The 7,707-nt window shown below is 37.7% G+C and overlaps 2 long non-coding RNA genes across 2 annotated transcripts in view; one reads left to right on the top strand and one right to left on the bottom strand.

Annotated features, from left to right (window-relative positions):
• On the top strand, positions 1 to 4,856 carry LOC138949314 (uncharacterized). Its single transcript, XR_011450229.1, has 4 exons — positions 1 to 260; positions 603 to 745; positions 1,683 to 1,785; positions 2,320 to 4,856. It is a non-coding gene; the product is annotated as an uncharacterized lncRNA (long non-coding RNA).
• A 96-nt stretch (positions 4,857 to 4,952) lies between these two features.
• Positions 4,953 to 7,707, bottom strand: part of LOC138949313 (uncharacterized) — a 3,442-nt gene continuing 687 nt past the window's right edge. The window contains exons 2-3 of the long non-coding RNA XR_011450228.1: positions 7,666 to 7,707; positions 4,953 to 6,559 (exon numbers count right to left, since the gene is read on the bottom strand). The exon at positions 7,666 to 7,707 is cut by the window's right edge and continues 115 nt beyond it. This is a non-coding gene — a long non-coding RNA (uncharacterized lncRNA). The remainder of the gene's footprint in view (positions 6,560 to 7,665) is intronic.

The raw sequence follows: 7,707 nt of genomic DNA, 5'->3' as shown, positions 1-7,707 counted from the left end.
TAAGGGGCACAAATTAAGCTTCATAAAAAATAAGGACAAATATTTGTGGGGCTTAAACAGTGTTTTTGGCCAAAAAAATGTTTTGGGCTCTTTTTTTTCCTCCTTATTTTGGACGTTGAGCGTGGTTTTCAGACCTACTGCGTTTCGGTTTTTAGTTAATGGCGGTCGAAGGCGATCTGTTTGGACAGAATCTCCAATGGCAATGGTGTTTGCTAATGCGAGAGAATTGGGACGGGCGAACCTTTGCATATTAACCAGAGGTAAGTTTCCATGTTTCGTTTCATAACTGAGAGTGGGTTTATGGTAGTATGTGTTGCAACAGGTGTCATTTCGACTCACTCGAGTCACTGTCAGTGTCACTGTGACTGTCAGTCCACAGGCGCAAGGTATCGTTCACTGAACCAACACGTAGTTGCCCTGTACAGGGATTTTCTCATTAATTTGAAGAAGAAGATTACCACTACCACGTTTTTGCAACCTCTTTTCAAGGTGCATGATCATAATATTTTATAAATTCTTTTTGTTTTTAAAGATTGAGTCTAACTTGAAATACTCAAATAGGTAACCTTCTGATCGGCCGTTCCCAATTATTTTACTTGCAGGTTGGCATCAATCAGAAGAGAGCTAGAGCTAGTATGTTCAACTTCAAGGTCTCCTCTCAGCTGAAAAAGCCAACCGATTGCTGCATGATCTTGAGGCTGTCACTGACAGAAGTAAAATATTTGATGCCACTGCCGCAAATCAGGTAAGAGTAAGGCGAAGAGGTTTTATTATGTACAACTGTCAGTGTTATGATGTACAGTGTGTTTTTTCCTTCCCCTCCCTTACATTCTCAAGTTCTGGTCAGAATAACTCATATGGAGGTGTGTGTGTGTGACTGTGAGCAAGACTGGAAGAGTGTTTTCATTTTATTTTTATAATTCATGTTCAGGGATAATAATAAAATAATGAACACCTAAGAGTCCAAACCACAGAACTGCTCGAACCTCTTAGCTTTATTTCACCAGTAAGATGATCATGCAGTTCCTCCAGTATTAGAATCATTTTTAATACTAGAAGCGCATGACTTTCAGTGTGTACCTTTAAGTTTAATAAAGTACAATGTATTGCTGTAAACAGTCACTCACTCACTCACTGTCAGGATATATCTCATTCTCAGTGAAACTGTGTGTCAAGTTCTATTATTTTTTTCCTTTGTGCTCTACACACATGCATACATACACATGTTATGTAATATGCATGTATATATATATATATATATATATATATATATATATATATATATATATGCACACATCAACTTGTCTACATTGTATGTCTGTCACTCTATCAGTCTATGTGAACAGATTCAGTTCACTGATTCAGTCAAAACTTCACTAAATGTAAAAGGACTTATAAAATTTTATATTCTAGAAAGATATCAATGCCACTGTCCACAGTATCATAAGAATCAAGCGTTAATGTTGGTTTGGTCGTCTGTTGTCGTTTTTTGTTGTTGTTGTTTTATGGGGGAGGGTGCAGTGTGTAAATTCATCTGGTTCTGTGGACAGTGTGTTTGTTGTTCCTCCACATAGCTAAATATCATACTGCATGTAGCTCCTAGTACTACTTGTCCTGTCAACTAACTGTTTTAAATTTGTTGCTCAGAGGAATGTTACTTCAGCCAATATTATATATTACAGGTTGGCATCGATCCGGCACAGTGGAAGAAGCAGATTGATTCCTTCATGATCGGGAGGCTGTCAAGACTCAAATGGGAAATATTTCATGCTAATGGCAATTCAGGTAAGAGTTCTGCTACATGATCATATTGTGTTTTATCCTCCCTCTCAGTCTCAAGTTCTGGTTACATTCTGACTGTTGGTGTGTGTTTGTGTGTGAGAACCGAAGTGTGTGTGTGTGTGTGTGTGTGTGTGTGTGTGTGTGTGTGTGTGTGTGTGTGTGTGTGTGTGTGTGTGTGTGTGTGTGTGTGTGTTTGATTTTCCCTGGCCAGTCAGGAGAGCTGCCAGACATTAATAGTAATAATACCTGCAGATTTTTCTAGCCCTGCAGATTAATGTTACAGACCTTTGCTTTGCTTTTTGAATTTGATAGCAAGCGCTGACAGGGAATGTGTCTTCTATATATTTCATATTAAAAAGTAGGCATTGGAACTTGTCTATCAGGGAATTAGAATGTTTACGCTCTTGGCATTTATGTGGGTTTAGTGTGTGTGTGTGTGTCAGTTACAAACACAATTTACTCCTTACTCATACTTAAAACTTGTTCTTGTCATTGTGTTTGGATTTAAGATCAGTTCCTTTGTCATTCATTTGTCAGTAGGGACAGAAGATGACGAAGACCTGGCCAGTGAATGTGGATGAAAAGCAGTGCTATCCAGGTCCAGCTGTGATCGATGGGGAAACTACAGCAACAGCGGCAGTAAATGTCCACTCAGTATTGGTTGTACTGAGCTTTACAACTTGTTGCTATTGTAAATTTGTGTCAATGTTTTAAAGGCCCACTACGCCTCATTTAAAAAGTTGTCCTCACCTTTAACATGGGATAAGACCATCCCTCCACTTGGTCACAGACCAAAAATCAACACTTTGACTGCTTTCTGTAGTGAGGTAGATGTTTTGGTGGTTGCGGTGAATTTATTTTTTCTTTCGAAGAAGCTGTACCTGAATGTATTCTTTAAAAAGATACCACTCTGAATAGAGAGCCTTGAGGCAGTTCATTTTTGGTATGCAACTATTAGTGCCCGTATGGTCTTATTTCATTTAAAAGCCTCGGGGATGTCGTCAGGCGTCCGACATAGACGGATTGAAAGGCTCAGATGTCTGATTCACATAGCCGCATGGCGGTCAGATGTGATCATGTCCTATCGTTTTGAACTGAGCGCTGTCATTGTCCTATAAGAACTCTATTCCTTCGGACAGCGCACTATTCTATATTTTTCTCTCAAGATACACATTTTCAAAAAGCGACCGAGCACTCTCGCGTATTTGTGCACTGAAGTTGTGCAGTGCGGATCTTGTGTTTTCGGGAATTCCAAACCGTTTGTGATATGGGCTGTTTGGGCACACCTGTCTGCAGCACATTAAAGTTAGGAGTACGGGAGACAACTCCAACTGACCATAAGTCTTGCATCTGCTTTTGGTTTCAGTTCAAGACATTTTGACGAAGCGCATTGAATTATGCCACCGAAATAAAACTAAGGCCTGTCCACTTACAAAAATTGCTCGGTCAAAGTACAGTAAATAATGTGCGGCAGTAAAATTGAATTTGGAGAATACATGGAATAACCTGGTTTTCTGGGAAGTGACATAAAAATAAATAGAACAATTGTGAATACTTCTTCTTCTTCTTCTGTGTTTGTGGGCTGAAACTCCCACGTACACTCATGTTTTTGTACGAGTGGATTTTTACCTGTATGACTGTTTTTACCCCGCCATTTAGGCAGCCATACGCCGCTTTCGGAGGATTGTGAATACTGATCGACATAGAGTGCCGTTGCTATGGAAACAGTCGTTACATTGGATTTCTAGGAAACGGTTTAACAGCGACATAATACATCAGAAATTCCTAATATTTGGCACAAAGATGCACATGTATCATATCAACAATCATATAGAACGATATTTTTACAACAGACTACAGTTGAATTTTAATATCTTTTGTCATAAGAATGAACGAATTTCTCACTGCATATTCATTACAATACCCCCCGCGGGTTAGGGGGAGTCCCATATTGGTTGGGACGAGAAAGAATTTACCTGATGCTACCCAGCATGATGTAAGAGGCGACTAACGGTTCTGTTTCTCCTTTTACCCTTGTTAAGTGTTTCTTGTATAGAATATAGTCAATGTTTGTAAAGATTTTAGTCAAGCAGTATGTAAGAAATGTTAAGTTTTTTGTACTGGAAACTTGCATTCTCCCAGTAAGGTCATATATTGTACTACGTTGCAAGCCCCTGGAGCAATTTTTTGATTGGTGCTTTTGTGAACAAGAAACAATTAACAAGTGGCTCTATCCCATCTCCCCCCTTTCCCCTATCCCATCTCCCCCTTTTCCCCGTCGCGATATAACCTTGAATGGTTGAAAACAACGTTAAACACCAAATAAAGAAAGAAAGATTCATTACAATAATTAATTTAAATTCAACTGTAGTTGTTTAAAAAAAACAAACACGTTCTATATGATTGTAGATATAATACATGTGTATCCTTGTGCCAAATATTATGAATTTCTGATGTATGATGTTGCTGTAAAGCCGTTTTCTAGAAATCCCATTTGACGCTGTAAATGCCAGTTTTCATCGCAACAGCCGTCAATATCCATCCACAATGTTTTCATTCATTTTAATAAGTCACTTCAATAACTACCCAGAAAACTAAGTTATTCCTTGACTGTATTCTTCAAGTTTAAGTTTGGTAATTTTACTGCCGCACATTGCCTTAAATCATAAATAAAGGGTTCCAGTAACATACCTTTCTTCTTTATTGATTATGAACTTTGGAAGATTAGATGTTGGATCTGTTTTTAAAAAATATTTCCTTGATGTGTTGTACTAAGATCAACCGTCTGCTTGGACATATACTAAAGATCCACTACCTGGCTGCTGTCTGCGGAAAATCGATTAATTCATAGAAAAATATGCCTTTCAGGGAAGCAGCTAGCCGGTTGACTGTACATGTGTTTGTGTAGAGGTGTTCTTATTGCATGTTCAAGCCAGGACAGATGGTGACCTGAAACATTTACACATTACATATGTATGCAGGACTGCTACTTTTAAGCTTAGGTGCAAGTGACGAAGTGTGATGATATATTTGTTTGACTGATTATGGGCATTAAAATAAAACTGCAAAAAGAATACTTACACTTGAGATCTGATTTTGTGTGTGTGTGTGTGTGCTCATGAGGGTGTGTGTGGGCAATTTGACATACTTGCAGAAGAAACAAACAGAGGTAACTGATAAACTGCATTTATTAACACAAAGATGTAAACAAAGTGAGTTCACACATTTCACAAAAGTAAAACAAGGCAGTCTCGCATGCATTCACAATATTTAGTACTCGACTCGCATGAATGGCCAAAGATTATAGGCTGAGAATGCAAGTTCTAATTTGGCACATTTGTACATGTAGCTGCATCCGCTAGACATATATATATCCATCTTACAATAAAAAAAACTACCGTAGTGGTTAGGACATCTGGCTGAAAATCTAGGTCCTAGGTTCGAATCTCTACAGAGGCATTTAATTTTTCCCCTTGGTTGAAATAAAAAATGCTCAATCCAGAGAGAGCAACCGTAAAGTTACCAGGGTAAAAGTAAAGCGTTGAATGCAGCTATGAAGGTCATGCCAGCAGTGTGGGTCAAGATTCAGGCCGCCTTCTATGCACAGAATTCGGTGTAGGATTCTCAGCTCTATCTTTACAAACACATAATCCCCAATAGTCATACAGTGGAACCCCCCTTTTAAGACCCCCTCCATTTTAAGACCTTGTTTTCTCAGACTTTCTGTTCATAACCTCTGTAAATTTTAAATTTTACCTCCATTTTAAGACCCCCTCCTTTTTAAGACCTGATTTTCTCAGATTTTTGGAGGTCTTAAAGGGGGGTTCCACTGTAGCTGTAAGACATAATTTTGTTTAAAACTCTTATACCTTTTGGGGGAAATAAATTAATAAGAAAAGACATCACCACACTAAGAAGTCAGGGTGCTGACTTTAGCTATGTGACCAAGTGGAAGGATTTTCTTATCCCATGCAAAAAGCCTGATGAAGGTCTGACACAGTGAGGTGAAGTGTTTTAATGAGGCAGAGCAGGCCTTTAAAAAATAAGTTCACCACATCCAAGTGAAAGACACAATCTTGGCAAACTGTATTACAAAAACAACATTTCAGCACAACATAAGAATGAATTGAACCATCCAGGATGCACCAGAACGACCCAAAAACAGAATCAATGAAAATCTTAAACAAGATAAAGTACTGACTAGGATTCAAAGGAAGAAAAATTCATGGGTTAACACATTTCATGTGCATAATGCAGTTAAAAGATCTAAATTCTAATATTGCAAACAAAGTCTATACATGAACACGCATTGACCGAAACATACACACACATCTCCCAAAGCTAAGCCTGTGTGTAAAATACTGCCTGTGAACAACTTAACTTAAAGCACTCAAACAACATAAAAGTCTAAGATAATATCACTTTATGTAGTAAAAACAAACAAACCGCTGTTTGCTGTAAGAAAATATCTGCATACCAAACACTACCTGTATTTAGTTGAATTGACAACTTACATTTATAAGTCAAAATGTACCCTTTGATCCACATCGCACCACACATTATTAGTGTAGAATGTTATTGTTAATGTGTTACATGTTCATTTCACCACAGAGGCAACAGAAAACCTCTGTAAGTGTCAGCATATTCAGATGGACTATATTAAAGCAGTTCTGGTAGCTCCGTCAGCACAGAATGGACTGAATCTGATCATCATCCTCAGCAAAGCCAGGCACTACTCTGCAAGCTGCCTGCACATCATATCTCGGCACCTCACTTCCTGGAAAATACAGAAAATGTATTACTGAGCACATCCAGACTTTGCTGTGCACTGATGGGGATATGTTTTGGGTATCGAGAAGAGGGTGTGGGGTGCGGGAAGGTAGGTAGGAGGTAATACTTGTTCTTCACAAGATCAGTGGGATGGAGAATGGTGGGGGTGATACTGACAGTGACAACTATGAACTAAACTGTAAACCTTATTCTGTAATATTACAGGTGCCATCATTTCTTCCTGTGAAAACCATTTATTTCATGGATATAATAGATATATATATACTTTCATCATTAAAATTAAAAAGATAATCTTTCATCTTAAAATTAAAAAGACTTCCTCACAAGAACCTTTCTAACGACATGATATCTTGTTATGCTGCTGATGTGAGCGGCTTTTCTGGAATGTGATGGAAAGTTACTATTTTTTTAAATTCAGCATGAGCCTTCATCCCACACACATTCCCTATTTAGCGTTGACACCTTACAGTTTTGTTGAGAAATGTGATGTGAATTCATTCAGAAAATTCTAACTCTGCGCAGGGGCAGTCAGGGTGTTGGATGTAGAAGTAGGTATCCAAGTACACAGGCGGTATTACAATTTACATTGTAACTCTTATTCCATGTAAACAAAAAAAAAACTATAAAAAAACAACTTGCCAGATCTGTGATTGTGAACCAAGGAAAGGACTTGTATTTAAAATAATTCCAGTAATGAGTAAATCTTTCATTCTAGCTATTTCATGTTTTACTTTCTTGCATCACAATAGTTCAATGTTCATACAAACAGTATAATGCACTTTATGAGTTGCAACAAACTTTAAGATGGGAAGGAGAGAGAAAATAAAGATATTTGTACCATTATGTATATAAAGTACATCATACCAATTACCATGCACAGTATTACTATGCATCTTCAAATACATGTATGAATAATTTCATCTACAAAGTACTTGTTATTCAATTTACAAAGAACAAAAGACTGCTGAATGATCTACATCAGTACATGTTTATAGCTTCAGACTACCATCACCAATACCCAATGTTACATATATTTTACCATACAGATTTGACAAGCAAAAGCTGTAAGTGGTAAAGAAATGTGTAACTTACTCTTCAGGAGTAGTCTGTATTAAATGTAAAGCACCACGCCAA

Source organism: Littorina saxatilis, linkage group LG15, assembly GCF_037325665.1.
Source record: "Littorina saxatilis isolate snail1 linkage group LG15, US_GU_Lsax_2.0, whole genome shotgun sequence".
Lineage (NCBI taxonomy): Eukaryota > Metazoa > Mollusca > Gastropoda > Littorinimorpha > Littorinidae > Littorina > Littorina saxatilis.
The sequence above is the reverse complement of the archived record's forward strand: the minus strand, read 5'-3'. Positions and strand labels throughout refer to the sequence as shown.